This window comes from Pelodiscus sinensis, chromosome 3, assembly GCF_049634645.1.
Source record: "Pelodiscus sinensis isolate JC-2024 chromosome 3, ASM4963464v1, whole genome shotgun sequence".
Lineage (NCBI taxonomy): Eukaryota > Metazoa > Chordata > Testudines > Trionychidae > Pelodiscus > Pelodiscus sinensis.
The window spans coordinates 92,436,752-92,457,801 of NC_134713.1; the positions used below are offsets into that span (position 1 = coordinate 92,436,752).

Here is a 21,050-nt window from a genome sequence, read left to right on the forward strand (position 1 = left end):
TGCATATTTATTTATTTGGATGACCAAAAAGAAATTCTGAAACCATCATTCTTATCATCTGACCTGCCCTCCCCACAGCTGAGGAATAAATGTGAGACTCAAAAATCATGGGCTCTCTTCCAGACTCTGCAGGAGTGTATTTTCCAGTGGGTATAGACTCTTCTGTCTACTATCTCCAAGCTTGACTCCTTTTACCCCATTCTTTTCAACTTCCCCATCCACTCTGTCTCTCCCTTTCTTCCCCCATCCGCTTGTTAAGCCAATCGCAGTTTTCCCCACAACTCCTTCTTCTCAGTCTCTTTGCCCAGTCAGTCTGAGTTCCCAATCCCCTGGTTCCCTGTCTGATTTATCTCTTCTATTTTCACTCCCAGGCTTTCAGTCAAATTATTGTCTCCCATGAAAATACTTCTAAGATTCCAAATCTTTGAGCAGCGTAGTGCTTGTTGCTTATAACAAAACTGTGACAAGCTTCTATCCGCAAATTCTCTTTCAAATGTGTTTGCATTCCCCTGGAATTACTGAGGCCTGAAGAGAAGACCACTTTTGTATTCACTTACTGCATTCTGTATGTGATTGTTATTTGTTATACTCACACATACACATTAGAAAGCTGCAGTCCTGCCTACTTTAATTTAGACACTCACCCAACTCCAAGTTCTTTGGAAGTTTCTGCTGTCAGCTTCAGATGAGCCAAAGTTGGGAAGCTGCCATTTCAGCTCCTTTGGGCAAAGAGCTCAGGAAATCATCAAATGGGTAAAACATATAGTTCCGGAGCTTTGAGGGTGAGGATTTCCAACTATTAAGCTGTTTTGGCACAATACGCTATAACTTTCACCTTCTAAATCAGCTTGAATACATCTGGATAAGATAATTTATATGCTACAATCAGTTTGTAACTCCCCCCTCATTGTGGATGTTGCTATAATATATATTGTGTAATTCTATTTCTCAAGTTATTGTAGGGTATTACAATATAAATATGCTGAAAGCTCATCTAGAAGAGCAGCAGAGTTCACTATATCTTGGATTGGAGCAATAATACCTCATGATTTTTCTTCTTGCTGGGTGCGACAGACTGTTGGCTAAGCCAGAGCTCTGCCACTGTAGCCTGGCTAAAGAGGCTGAGGGAAAACAGCTGAGCAAGCCCAGGCCTGAAGGGCTATTAGAAGCAGCTGTGGGCCTCACTGGGCGAGGGCTATATAAGGCAGAGGAAGTGTGCTCCCAGGTAGATTGAGGAGTTGGTGAAGTTGTCTGTAAACTTTGTAAATAGAAGATGGTGGGAACTGACAATAAAAGCATCGGTGATTTCACCAGAAGGCTCTCCGACTGATTTGTGGACCAGAAGGTGTCCCAGACCAAGAGGCCTGAGTAGGGATTCTGCCACACTGGGTCAAACCCTTATGGTCAAAATAGCATCAATTTGGACTATCAAAAGGGGTAGGGATATTCTCTGTTTTGTTAGGAAGCACTTATTTTGTGTAACTTGAATATTAAGAACTAGGATTTTCTTGATGAGTGTATCTGTCCGAGAAGCAGAATTACTTAGCAGACGAATTGAGGTACAAGGGTTAGGATCAAAAGTGAAAAGGAATAGTCTTTCAAAGAATCACATTTTCCCCCTCTCTAGTAACAAAATGCTCTTGGACAGTTTTGTAGCTCGTAAGCCAGTAAACAAGTTAACCAATGATTTGTGGTTTTGAGAAGAGTTTTTTGTGAAAAACACTAGTTACTGATAAGTAACTTCTTTCCATGTTCATAGAGCATCTAACTTCAGTGTTGTGTCTGGGTATATTTACAGGAATACAGTTGAGAAATAACCATCATATATATAGTAGCCCAATGTCAGAGTCGGTAATGCTGAAATGCTGGCTGTTCCCTCTGGGCGGCGCTGTTGCTGTAATGCTGGCTGTTCCCTCTGGATGGCCTGTGCTGCATGGGGAGCACGGGGCCCAAACAGCTGCAAGGTGTAAGCCCTCTTGTGCAGGAACTTGCTCACTTGCTGCATTTCTCACTCTGGCTGGGAAGCACAGGTGGTAGATGTACCTGGACCTGCCCCAGCTGGGAGACATGTACCCTTCCTCTGGCTGTGCCCAATGGAGCTGCAGTGACCAAGGAGGGGCACTTCTCACCTGGCCTCAAGCAGCTTTGGTGAGAGAGGGATGGGGTTGTCCTCTCTTCCTCAGGTAGCCTGCATGTTGAATCCCTCCTCCCAAGCCTCACCCAAGACCAATGATTTAAATGAAGTACGGTATGTACATTTTCGTTTTAGTTTCCAAAAAACAAAAATTAATGGAGTTAAGGACCTGGGCAATGACAGCTAAACTTTCTAGTGTTTTACTATTTTGAAATGCTTTGTTTTTTAGACATCTGTCAAGGCTTCACAAAACGTTTAGAACTAATAGCGTATAAAATGTATATTATTCATTGCAAACATTTCTAGAGAATGCTAATTATTCCGCTGGCAGTGTTAGAAATCTATATTCTTGAGATTTTGAGTCGGTTACTTTATTTTATATACCACCCTTAGTGTCAAATACCATACTTCTTTATGATCCAAAATAAGTTGCCTAATGAACATCTATGAAAAACAATAAAAATACAACTCTAATATAATCTTCAAAATAGTTAAGCAGTATTTATAATCTTCAAAGTTCCAAAATTACAAGTCAGACTCACTGCCCCCATCATAAGGTTTTATATATATTTCATGTATCTCAGGCCCATATTTGTAAAGGTATTTAGATGCTTCCATGCTCAACATGGCAATGCATAAGTCTAATTTTCAACAGGGATTTAGACACCGAGGCGCTTAATCCCCACTGAAAGTCAGTTATGCTGATTTTCAATTTGATTTATGCTCCTCAGTCACTTTGGTGTTTTCTGAATATTTGTTCTCAATCATGTTTTGTTTTTTTAACTATACTTCCACTTTGTGCACGAGACCATTATAGTGTTGCTGTCTCTCACAAATACATAGCAGCTACATCTACACTGGCAAGATTTTGCACAAATACTTTTAACGCAAGAGTTTTTGCGTTAATGTATTTGCGCAAGAGAGCATCTACACTGGCACGGATGCTTTTGCGCAAAAGCACATTTCTTGCGCAAAAGCACATGCCAGTGTAGATGCTCTCTTGCGCAAATACATTAACGCAAAAACATTTGCGCAAGAGAGCATCTACACTGGCATGTGCTTTTGCGCAAGAAATGTGCTTTTGAGCAAAAGCATCCGTGCCAGTGTAGATGTTCTCTTGCACAAGAAAGCTCCGATGGCCATTTTAGCCATCGGGCTTTCTTGCGCAAGAAATTCATGTTGCCTGTCTACACTGGCCTCTTGCGCAAAAGGGCTTTTCCTGAGTGGGAGCATGATAGTTCTTGCACAAGAAGCCCTGATTTCATACAGTAGAACGTCAGTTTACTTGCACAAGAACACACGGCCAGTGTAGACAGGCAGCAAGTTTTTGCGCAAGAGCGGCCGCTTTGGTGCAAGATCGCGCCAGTGTAGACATACCCCTTGTGTCTGGGAGAGAAGGAATGCCAGTTGCTTAAAAGTCAGAATTTAGCTACAGTTTCCTGCTTTCATTTTAGGAAAATAGTGTGTTATCTGATCTACCATGCCAAATGTTAAAATGTTCACTTATAATGATAATCACCAAAGGGTATTAGTTGAAATTTAGGATAGGTCAGTAGTGAGCAAAAGTATTATTTAATGACTTTTCGATGTTGCCTGTATCAAATGAGCTTATGGTCTTGGAGTAGTCCTCAGAGTACAGATATCCATACTATAGAAAACATTACTACTCCATTGGCACTTTTGTTGGCAGATGTTAAGATGAAATGCCAAGGATTGAATAGGCATTGAAATGCACCTACTGGTTTATCTCTCTGGTGTGGTTCTTCTAAGTCATAATTAAAGTACATTGATTGTATAGTATGTGAGAAATTTGCATTGCCCTTTCTATGCAGTACTTATTCTGTTAGACAATAGAGTGTTTAGTCAACCAAGATCTGAGCACGTGTCTTTCAATAAGCATGTGCTGATATATTGTAGACTACGAAAAGACTTACCTGCTGTTGCCCAGGTCTAGGCTGTCCAGGAGGGCAGTCCTCCCGACAGCATTCCTTCGGCCAAGGGAGGGGAGCGCAAGCTGGCTCCGGGGGTGTACTCCAGGCTTCAGGGTCTGCGGAGAACCCACACGGGCCGGTCACCCACAGCACTGCCTGGGCTGGGAGTCTAAGGGGGGGGGCTGTGCAGGCTGGTTGGGCACAGCTGCAATGGTTAGGTGGGCTGTGGCTCCCGCAGTGCGGCTGTGTGCTGCCTGGCCCTTGCAGTGCTTCCATGGGGGACTGCAGTGATGAGGCCAATGGGACTTCCCCCTCCAGGTTATGTCTACATTCGCAGCTTCTTGCGCAAGTACGGCCATTCTTGTGCAAAAATCCGCAGAGCGTCCACACTGCCTGCCCGCTCTTGCGCAAGGATATTTACAGTACGGCGTGGTAAGAGAGGTCTCCTTGCACAAGAGCTATGCTCTTTTTTAACAGGTGTAAGCCCTCTTGCACAGGAGCTCTTGCGCAAGCGGCCAGTGTGGACGCTCGGCAAGGATTTCTTGCACAAGAAACCCCTATGGCTAAAATGGCCATCAGAGCTTTCTTGTGCAAGAGAGTGTCCACACTGCCATAGATACTCTTGCGCAAAAGCACATCTCCTACATGGCAGTGTGGACGTTTTCTTGCGCAAGAGTTCTTGCACGAGAACCCTTGTGCAAGAAACTGCCAGTGTAGACATAGCCTAGTCTGGCACAGAGGCTGAAGGCTGCGGGGGAGGAACTTGGAGATGGCGAGCCCCATCCCCAGCTGTCCACACTCTTCCTAGTGTAACTGCAGCCTGTGGTCATTATAGTGCAGTGTCCCCCATGCTCACTGTCCCCACTGGTCACTGTGCAGGATCTCCTCTCTGATCAGCCCCTTCCCTTTCCATGGCTCAGAAAACAATAGAATTCCAGGCAAATCCTGTTTTCTTGGCACAACCAAACCCTGATCTTGCTTTAAGGGTGTGTCTAGACTACAGAGTTTTGTCGACAAAAGTGGACTTTTGTCGACAAAACTATACCTGCGTCTACACTACCGCTGAGTTCTGTCGACATAACGTCGACAGAACTCAGCAGTTTTGTCGACGCTGGTAAACCTCATTTTACGAGGCATAACGCCTTTTGTCAACAGAGTTCTGTCGACAGAAGGTGTTATTGCATGTAGGGTTGTGTCTAGACTACAGGGTTTTGTCGACAAATCAGCTTGCTTTGTCGACAGAACTGAATGTGTCTAGACGCTCTTTGTCGACAGAAGTTTTATCGACAGATACTGTCGACAAAACTTCTGTCGACAAAAGCCTGTAGTCTAGACGTACCCTAAGTTAGGCTAAGAAGAAGATGCAAACCAAATTTGATGGGTCTAGCTTTTACGGTTTAGGAGGAGTTCTTCAACAAACTTGCCGACAGACAGATGGACTCACAGTCACCCAAATCTCTAATAGATAGCTAGATAGATTATATCAGGAGAAACAAGGCAGCAAGTGAAATTAAGGTTATGTAGCAGTTTCCATTCTAATACCCTATTTTTCAGTCACTCGTAACTTACTGAAATACTTTGTGTCTGAAATTTTCCATGCTTACTCTCTGCCAAAATTGATTTCCATTTATCTTTGGAGAGAATGAGCAGAAAAATACTTTTCCATTACAAAATAATTCTTCCTATTTTTTTAACCTGCACCGCTATAGCCAATGTGGCTGAGGTTTTAAAAAGCAAAAATTGGCATAGAAATAGCTATCACTGAGGAGCAGGACATAGCCTTCATCTGGGAGAAATTAGTTCTGATTTGACTGAGTTATGAACATTTGTTAGTTGGCTTGTGAACATATGTAATAGTGTTTAAGTCTCTAAAGACTGTGTCTAAAGAAGCACAGGGTGCCCTCAAGTCCCACTTCGCCACCTTGCAGTATTTACCCTTCAGCTTTTCAATGAACTGGAGCTTTAATTGGTTGTAATGTATAATGACAACAGGGACTTACTTAAGGACACCTGCAGACTTTAAAATATGCACAAGGATAGAGGCAAGAGTTCCTCTAGAGAAACCAATACATATACTTACTACCTCTGGTTTAAATTTTAACTGAGCATGTAACATGACTATACACTTATCCTCAGCCAGTCTATCTAGGACGGTGTAACTTCCCCAGTGCAGATTTCCCAAAGTGTGCAGAAAAGTGTCTTCTAGAGCTATGCCCTGACATATAACAACATACATAAAAGCGTGCAATATTAGAGTTTATTTCAGAAATGGCTTGTGATCAGAACTAATTCAGACTGGACTTTTGCTATTCTATGTTCCCACTTTTGGTTAAACCATGCTCCCTTTCATGGGCTCTTCCAATGAAAATGCAGGTAATAATATTCAAGCTATGAAGCAAGGTTGAAGGAATTGAGCTTGTTTAGTTTGGAAAAGAGAAGACCGAGAGTGGACATGATAGCGGTTTTCAGGAATCTAAAAGGGTGTCACAGGGAGGAGAGGAGAAAATTGTTGATAGGACAAGAAGCTATGGGCAAGGGAGGTTTAGGCTGGACATTAGGAAAAACTGCAGCAAGGGAGGTTTAGGCTGGACATTAGGAAAAACGTCCTAATTGTCAGGGTGGTTAAACACTGGAATAAATTGCCTAGGGAGGTTGTAGAATCTCAATCACTGGAGATATTTAAGAGCAGGTTAGACAGACATCTATCAGGGATGATATAGTCCGTGCTTGGTCCTGCCATGAGGGCAGGGAACTGAACTTGATGATCTCTCAAGGCCCCTTCCAGTTCTAGTATTCTATGATTTTATGAAAGCTGGAAATCAGTCTATTTTGTAGGTGGTATTGTACGAGAAGAGCAAAAAGTTGATGTAAAGGCTGTTATCTGGCATTTACACATGTAAACTGTCAGAGATCCATCCACATTACAGATCTCATATTATATGGGGTTCTTATATAAAAACTATCCTGTAGAGCCCTTCTGATTTATGAAAATACTGTTTTATTTTAGTGCGATCCTGGCACTATACATGTGGGCTAGCCTCTTTTTAAGCGAGCTTTTATAGTGCAGCTAAAACATAATCTATTCTGAGCTGTATCTTGATTTATAGTCTGTTGAGGGAAGCAAATATTTTCCTGAGACATGAAAAAAATTATTCCAGCATTTTTATATATTTAAACCCACTATAATTTCAAACTTTACTTACTCATTCAGACACATTTGACTTATATCCTTTATTCCCTGAATGGATGCTTGGAGTGTCCCCCTTCTTATGCCTGTCAAAGCAGAAGTTTTGGGTCGGTAGAGAACATCACCATTTTGGAGGCTGGTTTGTGGTGTAGATTGCTAGGTTAGAAACTAAGTCCCCAGACCCACAAGCATGTGCTTGTGACTACTCACAAGTAGTCAACTTGACTTAATGAGATTGCTCATGTGACTAACAAATCAACATGTGCACAGTGTTCCAGGTGCATTCAAGGTCCCACCATAATTACAAGTCTCTTGCACATCTTCTCATAAGGGAAAAGAGGAGAAATATATCCTATACTTGGTGCCAAATACCTCAACCATCTCTTGGATGCTAAAGACCTAAACCCTCTTTCATGCTTTCCCGGGTGCTTACAATCCTAATTGTGCCCTGACCATTTGCCAAAGCCTCCAGCTATGACTAATGTATGCATGGTCAGTACAAATATCTACTGAACATTAAAATCTGGAGACCAAGTGAAATAGATTAGATATATCCAGCTGAACAATGCAGTACCACAATAGCTGTGTTTTTCATTTTTGTATTCAATCAAATCCTACAGTTCTTGACCAATTTACTTGGAAGCTTCCAGAGAATTTTAATTTTGCACAAGAATCCAGCTCTGAGATATTGTTCAGAAACCAGGGGTTTTTTATGCGGAATTTAAGTGAAATGTGATACAGATCACTTAACCTAATTTTTAATAGTGATCTTTTCAAGAGTTCAGCGCCACTTGAACACTTATTATGTAACAGTTCTGTTTTCACTGGCTATTACTTTCTTGGTAAATTATAAAGTAGAGTAACATAACATAATGAAACCGGCTATTATGTGCATATTAAACATTGAGCATAGTAGTACCCTAACTTGATCACTATGGGAAAACAGTAATACATCTAAGGCAGCTTTATTTAGGTAGGTGTGGTAAAAGGAGACTGAATTCTCCACGAGATTGTATTAGTCCCCCTTGACCACTGTAGCAAGATGAATACAATTAAGCTGCCTCATTGGAAGATAATTTCTAGTGTTTAAGATCACTACTTCACACTGCTTATCATAATCGAAATACTGGATGGTATTTTAACCAGATTTCATCCTTATGAAGTAGATTGGTGAAAAGTTTCCTTGCCAGGAAAGGTCTGTTCCAACTGAAGTCAATAACAAAACTTTCATTGACTTCATTAGAGCCAGTATTTCATCCCTGGCGTGTCCACTCTATTCCATTGCAGGAAATACAGAGGAACAGCCACTATTCTAGCCTGAAGAATTCTTAAGAGTTTCCTGCACAAAACCTGATGACTCAGAGTTGGTGGCAACTGTAGTTAATTTTCACCCATTTTGAATAGCCAGTATAGAGGAGGCAGAGGAAACATATCCCATTAGGGTTCTTTGTTTACTGCCTGTCAGATGCTAGCGGAATGTTACTTCTGCGTATGGATGTGACATGACATTACTGGAAGAATGTTAACAAGGAGGGGAAGTGCTTCCTGTTGTGCTATATTGGGTGCTGGATTTAATATCTAACAGAGCATATTTTCTCTCTATTCTTCATATAAAACACATTTTGCAGTCTCAGTGGATACCTGTCTTGCTGTGATTCCAATTCTGCAATCCTTACAGAAGCAAAAGTACTATTAATTTCAAGCAAATCTTTATTCAGCTTTGTCATGATTATGGGTTGGCCCTTTTGTTAGTACCCTCGGTCTCTTGTCTATATTCATCTTGAGGTGGCATCTTATGATTCTTTCACGCTTAGTCTGAGATGTGGGGACAGTGTCTCATATATACCAGACACTTATCACCCTAACGGTGCAACTATGTTTGGGCACTTGCATTTTCTCTCTTTGGCAACCTGTGACCAGTGGCGGCCCGCCAATACAGGCGAACTAGTTGGTTGCCTAAGGCGCCAACACAAATGGCCGTTGAGGGCTTTGGAGGCGGGGGGCACCGATCGCACGCTGATTGCGCATTTCGTCTAGGGCGCCAGTTACCTGCAGCTCATCTAGGGATGCTCCTGCCTGTGACCAGTGATATAATTACCAACAGCCTTCTTAAAACAAAATATTTGTATTTAATTATTGGAAAAAAGCATTCCAGGGGAAAATGGGGGAAAGAGCACCCCTCCCCATTTGTCACAAATGACAGTGAATTTTTGTTAAGCAAGAACTGTAAGACAGAGCCTTTATTAATGCAGCTGCACCCTTAAGAATACTGTTTGTCCCTGTGCTGTCTTATAAAAATGCCTTCCTTTCACGTATTTAAATATATAATCCTATATTTTCAAAAGTAACTAGTGATTTTCAGGTGACAGTTTGAGAAAATCTGTTAGTGTCATGCTCTGCTGCCTCATATGCAGCTGAAGGGAAGCCCTCAGATTAAAGAAGTAAAGGGCCAGTATCTTTTCCCAATAGGGTAAAAAACCAGGGAGATGAGTGGTTGCCTTTATAAACACTGCTTGTGTGTAGTATGTGCCTATTCTCTTTACACCTGTGAAAAGAGCATGACCACCTAGCCAGGAAGAAGAGGTGGATGAGGTTTAAAAAAAAAAAAAATCAACCACAGCACATGCGTTGGTGGTGATGGGGGACTTCAGCTATCCAGACCTCTGTTGGAAAATGATACAGCAGGGAACAGATTATCCAAGAAGTTCTTGGACAGCATTGGAGATAATTTTTTATTTCACAAGGTGAAGAAAGCTACTAGAAAATTCAAATTTCTCACATACTATACAATCAATGTACCTTAATTATGACTTAGAAGAACCACACCAGAGAGATAAACCGGTAGGTGTATTTCAGTGCCTATTCAATCCTTGGCATTTCATCTTAACATCTGCCAACAAAAGTGCCAGCTGAAGTGGCAATGTTTTCTATAGTATAGCTATCTGTACTTATGTTATAAAAATGGTAATGTTACAAGAACACAGTTAAATAATATATTGTTGCTTACAGTATATAATTAACCCATTATTTTGTTTCTGAAAATGTGTAGGATTGCCAGAATAGGAATTTGGGAAAGATGGAAAAAGAGAAGAAACAAGAAACTTAGTTAAGCTGTAATTCTTTTTTCTCTAATCAAACAGATGTCTAATAAAAACTGCCGAGGCAAGGTATTTTCTGTGATTAAATTTTTAGATTCAAGTTTAAGTATTTGGTTTTCAATTCTAACTTCAAAATAATGATATGCATAGTTTTCAAACTCACCAATATTAATATTTTGAAAAATGTTTAAACTTAATGAACACACTTTTTAAAACTAGTGAAATCTATCTTTTATATTAGTGAGTTAGATTAGAATGCAACAGAAATTCTTAGAAATATTACTGAAGTTTCCTTTTTTCAATCTTCAAAGGAAAAAGAGGCAAAATATTTCAAACATAGATGAAATGTATTGAGTACCTTATGATGCATATTCCTTACTCAGCTTAGTAAGAAAAACACCACTATGATATAGCATATGAGGGAAAACCAAAGTGATAGAAAAAAACAATTCATGTGGAATGACCTATGCACTAGTTTAAATAGTATAGAATTCTATTACGTTTAAAATGTGGTATTTTCTGAAGGATCCACCTAATTTAAAACTTAGTGAAAAATCTAATTTGGTATGTACTTGCCTACATCTAGATAACACTGGGAACGATTTTCAGAGGAGTGTCCAATGACTCCAGCTGGAATTCTGGGTAAGGCTATGATTGTCATAGAGGTCACAGAATCCATGACTTCCAAAGACCCCCGTGACATTTTCTGCTCAGTCTCACAGCTGTAGGTGCCAGAGCTCTGTTGCAGAAGCACCACAGCTTCTAGCTGTGGCAGCCCCCTCCCCCCTGCTCTCAGCCCACACAAGTGATGGGTAGGCTCTCCAGCAGCTTGGAATTCCAAACACTGGAGGTCCAAAGTGCCACAGGTGACTCCTGGAGCTCCCAGCCATTGAGGGCACCAGATGACCTGGGAGCTCTGAGCTGTTTCAGCCAGTAGGTGGCCTCCAGAGCTCTTCGGGCAGCAGGTGGCCCTGGAAGCTCAGCAGACAGAGAGGGGCCCTGGAGTTCTGAGCCACTGTGGGTAGTGGGGACCTCCCAGAGCACCCAGCCACATGGGTGGCCTTTGGAGCTCTGCAGACCCGTGCACTCACAGCTACTCATAGGTGACAATGGACCCCACAACCCCAAGGGCAGTAGGTGATCCCAGTAGTTCTCAGCAGCCAGTCCCGATGCTCTGAGCCTCTGTGGGCAGTGGGGGCCTGTAGCTCCTAGCCTCTGTGAGTGCAGCAGGTGGGTAGTGGATCCCTTCACTCCCTATTTTGTCAGAGTTATTTTTAGTAAAAAGTCACAACAGAACATGATGAGCTTCCATGAATTTGTGCTTATTGTCTGTGAACAGTCCATGGCTTTTTACTAAAAATTACTATGACAAAATCATAGCCTTAACTATGGGTACTCTGTATTTTTGAAAATTTCGGTTCTTCACACTTCACTGTATTAAAGTAAAAATTATTATTATTATTTATTATTTCTTTTTGGATCTGTTTTCTATACTAGTTCAATTCTATTGTATTAAAGTATGTCCGTTATCTAAGTAAGCTAATGTGTTTTCTGTAATTAGTTCCTTATTATATGTTTGTTTAGTGGAATTGATTCCTGTGCAGAGTATCTGGCCTAAACAGCTATAAGAAATGTCAGCCATGTGTCTCAGTTGTTATGTGCCATATTGGTGTCCCAGTACAGCAAATGTGCATGGGCTTGACTTTACTTCCATCATTTACTTCTACCCATGATAGTGAAGTTAAATGTATAAGTGATTGACTGCGGGATGGAGCCATGGTAAGAACCTTATTCACCATGGTAGTTCAGCATGTGCATAACTTCCAGCACGAGAGTAGCCCCATGTTATGTATATTCTTAAAGAAATAGTTTGGTGAATGGGGGCCCAGATTGAAAGAGCTCTTTTTCCTGACAACAACCGTGTACTGTTATGCATGTGTATGGTGCCCAGAACAATAGAATCTCACTCTTCATTGGGCCTTCAGAGCCCTACTTCAATACGTATATAATAAATTCCATTTATAATAACCATGGCCTTTTATTATTTTTATTTGCTTTTTGTTTAGACCTTGTAACTAGATGTCCTTGACCATCATGGATAGGCATTTGTTGTCATGCAGTAATTTATTGTTGTTAATGTTTAGTGCTGAGATTTGTCATCCACTTGAAATATTTATTTCTGTTCATTATGTGTTGTGATCACTAGGTCCTGATGCTGCCAATGACTTTATTTGCATTTTCAAATTACAGGACCATGGTCATTTTTTAGTGTGGGTCATTGGAAAGATGAGCAAAAAGAATCACAAAATGCTAAATCTGAAAACGTATAGACATTATGTATACAAGAATAATGGAAAAAAATATTAAAAGCTGAAAAATCACTTTTGATTACTTTTTTCAAATGCAAAGAAAAAAGTAAATCTTCTGTCTGAAAATTCTTATTGTTTGGACCCTCTATGATCCTAAAACTGCAATGATTGTTTTGTCTTTTTTTTTAGTTTGTTTACTTTGTACATTTGAGAACACTCTGCGTACAGTCAATTTCATTTGCCCTGTACAGTTAATTCGGCTTTATTCCCATATACTGCTGCATTGAATTCAATGGGTTTTTCCAGGCTAGGACTCCATTTGGGTGCAGGGGTCTGTGCTAGCTGATTAGGGGCTTTTAATTGTCAGCTTTTTTTGTCCTTTTTGTACCTCAATAAGGGAGAGAAAGTTATTGGTAAAAAATAGGATGTTGTACTAATGAATTTACAGAAGTTGACAAGGGTGATCATGCAACTGTGATACCTGAAATTATTTTTTAAATGTATAAATTAATTAGATGTCAAGCTAAATAAAGTCCCTTTATTATTGAAGATTTTAGCAATGCACGAACAATATTTTTATCTAACAAAATATAGGTACTGATCCTGTGCTCAGCTAGATGGGGCAGACCCCCCTCGAACTTATATCGAGTGTCCCTATTTAATGTGAAGGTCTGCTTGCATAGAACAGCTTGCAAGATCAGGATCATAATTATTGTCATGGTGGTACCCATGCTTCACCTACTTCTATAGTTATTGTGGTTTTTTCCTATGCAGGAATATTCCTATATATACAAACGTTTCTTTTTCCAGACTCCTACTACAATCTGCACAGATTTAATAGTACCTGATGGGACTTATTACTATTTGATCCTCCCCTGTAAAGAAAAGTAATGTTTAAAGATATCCCAAACCTAAAAATAGTAAACGGCTGCTGCATTTTTCTCCTTATTATTCCTTCAACGTTGGCATTAAATCAGTGGAGATGATGCACCTAAGCTGTAGCTGTTGTTTGTGGCTGTATTTTTGGTAACACTGATTATTGCTGCTCCTGCTGCTGCTTCCCGGAGGCTCAGACGCAGCGGCAGCTAGAGCGAGGGGAGGAAGAATGAGACACCCCGGCGGCAGCGGCAGCAGCAGCAGTTTCCCCTTTCCCCAGCCCTGACTCCACGGGCGCATGCTCACTTGTGCCCGCAGCCCTGGACCATATTTGTCAGGACTACTCGAGAGACGGAGAAAGAGAGAGATTGGGGGGGTAAGAAGCGGCTGGTTCTGATCTAATCTGTAACCCCTTTAGGGCGGTGCAATGCAAACGGCTGGTGATGGGTTTTAATTTTTCCCCGTAGGTGAAGATGAAAGTTAGAGAGCGCGCGAGAGATAAAGGGAGACGCACCTCCTCTCCCTTCCTTACGAAACATATCTGGGGAAGCGGAGAAGGGTGTGGGGGGTAGAAGGCTTCTTTTCCCCCTCCCCGGGCAGCAAGGGTGGAACTTAATGTAGGGGAAAGAGGGCAAGTGACTCTCAAGTGGCTGGAGAGCGGGTGGGTCACTGGCGATGTCCCTAAATAATAAGTGTGTGAATGTGAAAGAGGAACAAAAGAAAGAGCGAGAGGTGCCTTGTATTTATTTTTTTTCTTCCCAAACACACGAAGGGTGGACGACAGGGAGGAAGGAGCTGGGAAATGTATGTGTGTGTGGGGAGGGGGAGGGATTGGAGGGAGGCGGAAAGAGAAAAACATTTTGCAGACCTGCCCCACCAATGAGCTTGTCAGTTAGCTCCATTTAATGACACTTATGGGGCGCTGCTGTGGCGCTAGGAACAATGTAACGTGGGTACAGCGGCTGGGATTTTGGAGTGGGGGTGTATATGTGCGCGGAGGGGAGGGGGCGCGAATTGGCAGGTCCCCTTGCCCACCCTGTGCTCTTTGTTCCCGACACCCCCAAGAAAGAGAGGCGTAAGGGCTGCAGGGGGGCCATGGGCAGAAGACAGGGGCTTTTTCACACCCCGATTTTCGCGTTTGAAGCGGCGAGAGGTGGCGGCTGCCGGGATATACCGGTTGAACGTGCAGCGTGTCCCTTGTGCAAAGGCCTATTCGGCGCACGGCAGAGAGTTTGCGTTTTCTTCTGCTTCTGCACTTTGTGTGAGTGGGTGAGGGATATTTAAAATATCATCTCCCAATTTCCGCCATTTTGGGGAAAGTTTGCACACACATACACGTACCAAAAAAAAAAGAAAAGAAAAAGAAGCTCCTGGCAATTTTTAAAGCAAAGGGTGGGGGTGGGGGGCACTTTGGCTGGAGCGTGTTTGGTTCCTGTCGGTGGCGTGTGCGGAGCTGCTCTCTCTGCTGTAGCTGTGGGGCGCAGAGTGGCTCTCCAACGGGCGGGGGAGGGGGTGTTATACGATTGAGTGTGGGGGGGGGGGCTTGTCTGCTGTGACACTAGGGACTGTGGGGTTATGCTGGGAGGCTTCTGGGAGGCGGCTTGCGTGTGTGCTAACACGTGTGGAAATGTGTGCCTAAGCGTGGGGGCGGCTGTTCCACAAGTTATGGATATTGTTGCTGACCCTATAGATTTTTTTGGGGGGGGGGGCAAAAATATTCTCTGCCCTCTCACCTCACCGCTTCCTGCAGCCACTGTGCATAATAACAGGATATCTACCAGCCACTTGCTGTAATGGGTGATGAGGCAGCAAGTCGGAGGTGGGGTGGGGGTGGAAGGCGCTCGCACAAAGCGTCCGCCCGCCCCCTTTCCCCCTCCCCAGCCACGGGAGTCAACGTGGGACACAGAGCGGGGCCGGGGGAGCAGACGCGCGCGTGTGTGGGGGGGCGGACTCAAGTTACTCCTCCCCCCAGTCCCTCCCCCCCCCAATCGTGGGAGCGGACGCGTCCGAGAGCGTGAGAGAAAAGTTTTTCGCGAGGGTCTGGCTGCGCCTCCCCAAGGCGGGAGGCTGGGGATGCGGAGAGTAGCTGGCTCCTGGGGGAGGGCGACTCCTCCCGCAGCTCTGCCTTTACCTTCCCCTTAGGAAGGAGGGTAATTTCTCTTCCAGGGGACTCTGGAGATTGGCTGAGCGCGAGCGAGGAGGGTTCACCAGCAAATCTCCAGAGTCTGCCGGAGAGCGCTCGCCCTCCTCCCCGGGCGTGGGGATGGGGGAGGAGAAGGTAAGTTTCCCTCTGCCGGGGGTTGCGTGAGGGAACACTCAGCGTCCTCTGCCAGGATCCCGGCCCAGTGCTGCAGAAAGGGGGTGGGGAAATCACTGGGGGCCGGGGCACAAGCAGAGTCCCTCTCTCGTTATGCAACTTCCTCAGGAGCGCTTTGCACCCGGTTCCTGCCCCCACAACTGCGCGCTCGCTGCTGCGCTCGCCCTCGGCGTGGGGGGCATTGCGGCCGGGCAGGCAGCTGAGCGAGGAGCGTCCGCTTCGGCCTCCTCTTCCCCCCCCCCCCAGCCACCGGGCCAAACACATTCCTTGGCGCTTGAATTACGCGGGGCAGGCTTTGCCCGAGCTTATTTACTAAGCCTCGTGTTGAGCCGTTGTTGCGCAAGGGCCTCTAGCAGCCTGGGCAGCGGTGGGATTGTTAATCGTGGGGACGCCAGGAAGGTGCATGCAAATGCTTTCGGCTTTTTTATGATTATTTTTTGGCCCTAGTTTTCGGGAAGATACGGACCTGAGTTCAGCACTTCAAAGTTTCAAGTGCAGCAAAATAAAAAAATAAAAATTGCCGCAAAAGTGGCCGAGGAGGGCCCTCTACTGGTGGAACTGAGAGATCCACCCTAGGGAGGAAAATGCAAAGTCGGCCTCCAGTTTGAAGTTACCTCTGATTTCCTGTTAGATGTCAAGATCAATCTGGAAAGAATGCTCAGACAAAATATCTAATCAAGGGAGTGTTTCTTCTACTGTTCCTGTCCCCATACTACTCTGCCTTACATTTTGAAAAGTGACTAGTGGACTCTTGTTTCCTCCCTCCTCCCCTACATACTTGTCACTGTCACAATAAAGGGTTCTGGCTAGGTGTGAGCAGTTCCTGAAAATTAGGCCCCTTACAGGATCATGTTCAGGCTAGGAATAGAAGTATGCCTAGCTTTTGATATTGTAGGTTGTAGTGGTTTTCTTGAATTATCTTTGTGAGTAACAACACGTGTATAATACATTGGAAATTTTTACAACTAGTTAACTTTTAGGCAGGTTAATTTTGCTATTTTATTCACATTGACATAACTTGTTATTTTCACTTTTGTTTTTACTCATGAATTTGGCACTCTAAAACTGAAACATCAAGTTTTTTGCATTGTGTACAAAAAAACTGCATTCTTAAGTAATTTGAAATAATTCTAAGTAACTTCAAACATAATCCACACTTTAGGAGAGTGATTTCTTACAGAGGAAAATTATCTGATTTCCAATATCTTGTGTAACTGATTTTAATATTAACATCTATGAGAGAAAAACTAGAGATTGGATATGCTAGATTATTTTGTTTAAACCCTGGATGTGGGTTAAGTGGCATTCTCTATAATATATGCTCGTCTGCTATGTAAAGTTTTTTTTTTAATTAATCAAACAAATGAAGTGCTGATAGATCTGTCATCTCTTGGGAGACTATTCAATAGTGTAATAAACATATTTGTTAAGAAAAGTACATTTAAGTTTAATTTGCTGTTAATAGCATGTCTTTCATTTTAACTTGGTTTCATTTAATCACTTTATCTAGAAGGATGATTTTAAAAGTCCCAAGAGGTTGTAAGAGAAATGGGTATGTTTGACTACATTGTGAATGTTTGTTTTCCTCTTAATGACTCAAACACTGAGTTGAGTTTGATTGGGCTTCACCTGTTGTGTGTGGAGGCAGCAGAGGGATTGCTGATGAAACAGGAGACTTTATTTTTTGTGTTGCTTTATTTACCCTACATTTTTTATGATGCTTATAATTAGGATTGAGGCATGTGTATGGTGTGGAGGTGGGGACTGAGGAATCAATGGCTCCAAGCATTGTGATTACTAAAGACAGAGAGTGTGCATATATAGTAGTAGCTTGTTTAATACTTTAAGAGCAGATCTGCTGATCGTAAAAGCTGTGAACTACATATTCTGAGAGAAAATTCTGTAAATGCAGTAATGTACTGGTTATATTAAGAGCTGGAAGGACTTCAATTCTGTGATAAAGACAGAGGGCAGATGATAGCTGGTCATTATATAGGGTACGTCTACACTGCAGGGCAAAAGTCAAATTAAGCTATTCAACTTGAGCTACATCAATTGCGAAGCTTAAGTTTGAAATAGCTTAATCCGTCTTTTGGAACTGTCTACACAGCAAGAAGTTAAAGGAAGAACACTCATCCTTCGACTTCTCTTACTCCTTGTGAAATAAGGGTTACCATGAGTCGGAGTAACATGTCCTCCAGTTCACCATTATTTCAAAATAATGACTTGTAGTGTAGACACACTCTATGATGCAAAAGAGAAGAATGGTCAACTATGAGGTAAAATTAACCATGGAAATCTTATTTCTCCTAAAAATGAATATTTCAGAATAAATGACGTGAAGTGCAACAGACAGACTCCAAGAAGTACAGTCCTGTCCAGAGAGACATCCAGTCAGGAGTTGTGAAGAGCCAGTACTTTTAGTGCAAGGAACAAATAAAAGTAAGCTGAAGTTTACTTGGCCCTCTGGCTCAAATAATTAAGATAAACTAAAAAACAGGGATTCAAACAGTTCTTTTACTTAGAAATACTATTGATTAGATTAAACTTCCATTCAGGACTTCACAGACGATTACACTACTGATAAAGAGTTTCACTTGAAAGTTTTGCCTTTGTATGGTCTCTAAACAAAATCAGAGATATCAGAGAGTTTTTTTTTTTTTTAGACTGGTAGCATAACTGTGTACTGAGTATTACTATGCTGCACTAAGTCAGAGATAGTTAAAAAGACATTTAAGAAAAGCTGCATTTTAGGCTACGTCTATACTGCACTTATCTTGCGCAACAGCCTATGCAAATGAAGCATGGATTAGCATATTGCCACACTTCATTTGCATAATTAATTAGCAGCCATTTTGTGCAAGAGCCATTCTTCCTAACATTAATTATGCAAATGAAGTGTGGCAATATGCTAATCCATGCTTCATTTCATAGGCTGTTGCGCAAGAGTGGTGCAGTGTAGACGTAGCCTTAGAAAATATCCATTGCCTAGTTTGATGCAGCAGCATTAGTGTTAGCCATGTTGTAAGCACACAAGAAGACATGGGGCACCTTTGCTGCTAGTATTGGTGCAGATGCACTGTTGCTGAAAAATGGGTGACACCTTTTCTAGTGTAGATGTAGCCATAGACTTTTTATATGGGGAAAGACTTTAAACTATCATACTGGGAGGCAGGTACAACCATATGTAAGTATCCTGAGAAAATCCAGCAAAAACACTACAACTAAAATAAGAAAATGGATATAGGCGATACATTAAGGAAGCTAGTCAGTTTTAAAAAAGAATTTAAAAAAAGAATAAAAGTTTAAAATTATCACCTGTACTTGACTCTCTGCCATTGTTGATGGTTTTACAATCACAATTTTTAATAGCTTATCTCCCAATGGCTACATTAAAGATGTAAACAGCTATAGGAGCCTGACTGATTGGCTATACAAAAAAGCGAAACTTGCTGTACACAAAGTGCTGTCAAATGCACAAAATAAACAAACTGTAAACACAGAAATATTTTTCTCTAGTATCTTTCCTTTAGTTATTTTTGGTCATGTTTGTGACAACAGTAGTTTAAAGAGAATTGGGACTGTGATTTTTTTTTTTCTAGTTCACAGCTCCCCTTTAAGTAGTGAGGGAAGAAAATTAAGAAAGAAAAATGTTACTGTGTGGTGGGAGGAAGAGAATGAAATATACCAACATCTTTCTACAGAAGACAATTAAATGGTCACTTAAAGGGATGGTGGGCCCAATTTAGTAATTTTACAGTGAGGAATGGGTAATTTTACTGCCTATTACTCTAAATCTTCAGGAGAACTGGGTTCTACTGCGTTTGTTGTCACTGGGAAGATAAGTTATTCAGATTTGTGACTAGAAAAAGAGGAGCTTGGGTTGCCTGAGGAGAGACTTCTTGCAGGTGGAAATGTCTAATTTTCCCTGAACTTGGCTTTGTGGGGCATGGTAGTACTGGTATATTTTAGAATACCTTTGATACTACTAGGTAGTATGTGTATGATTTTTATGTAGATGTTTGTGTATGATTTTCATCTTTTCATTTAATTTCTTCAGTGCGATTCTAATTACTTTTTTTATTGTCAGCAGTCCTTGACAATTTGAACATAGTTCAAGGACTGAGCTGCTGCCTCTTACATTCCACCATTGGTACCACAAGAGAATAGATATTCTTTCAGCTTTCATTGGCTGGGGGGTTATGGATGAACAAGCTGAGTGCCCTAATGCATTGTTTTGCCATCTGACTAACACGCTTTCACTCATTCAACAAATAAATATGCACGTCTGTCTTTCTAATCTCCCTATGTAGTCCCATATACAAAAGCCATCCTAGTGATATCTGAATGTCTGAAAAGAATGATATGCAAGCAGGTCTGTTGACCCAGTAGTACTATCATTACTTTTGTGATCTGCTGTCTTCATTGTTGAGGATCTCTGTAATGAATTGGGCCTCTTCTCTTGCTAAAAGTTATACATACTAGGTCCCTGCAAATTCATAGATAACTCATTAGATGAGATTATAAAAATGTAGGTAGTTGTGAGGCAAATTTTTCAAGCATTGGTTTAAATAATGAATGCTTCTATTATTGTTGTGTTTTTTTTGTTATATTCAGTACCTAAGCTTACAATTACTTTAAAAAAATACTTGTACATTTAACTGACATATCCCCTCCCATATCTTTGCTTGAAATCTTTAAGTAGAGAAGCTTGCAACAGATGAAACTATTTAATTTTTTAACTCTATTATTCTTTGTAAGTGTCTGTTTTGTGATGCATGCATTCCTTATTGATTTCAGTTGATAAAGATGAATGCTTCTCTAAAGAAGGTGTGCAGTCTTATTTCAGATACTTCTTTTAATAAAAATGTGTTAAATATATATAAACCAGAAAGTTCATATTAAAAATATTTAAGGTGTACTTAGTCTCTTCAAACCATTGCTGAAACATTAATCTTCAAAACACATCTGAAAATATTGTATTTTACAGATGAGAAAATTAAGAGAAGTGATTGTTTTCAAGCCACATGAGTCCTACTTTTAAGTCTATTCAAATCAAAGGAAAGGTTCCCTTGATTTCAGTAGACTTTGTATCAGGCTTTTAGAACTCAGATGTTGAAAGCTCTTAGGGTATGTCTAGACTACATGCCTCTGGCGACAGAGGCAGGTAGATTAGACTACCCGGCATAGGAAAATGA

General features: G+C 41.7%; 1 protein-coding gene across 7 annotated transcripts in view; it reads left to right on the top strand.

The window, feature by feature from the left end:
- Positions 1-1,279: 1,279 nt before the first annotated feature.
- L3MBTL3 (L3MBTL histone methyl-lysine binding protein 3) overlaps positions 1,280-21,050 on the top strand; it is a 161,227-nt gene continuing 141,456 nt past the window's right edge. For 2 of the 7 annotated variants that reach the window (XM_006118587.3, XM_025182380.2), the window contains exon 1: positions 13,787-13,911. The gene's annotated coding sequence lies outside the window, so the exon portion shown is untranslated. Of the gene's footprint in view, positions 1,438-13,786; positions 13,912-14,491; positions 14,797-15,520; positions 15,814-18,180; positions 18,295-21,050 lie in introns of those variants that run through there. The other 5 variants (XM_006118586.4, XM_075924145.1, XM_006118582.3 and 2 more) reach the window with 5 other exon arrangements.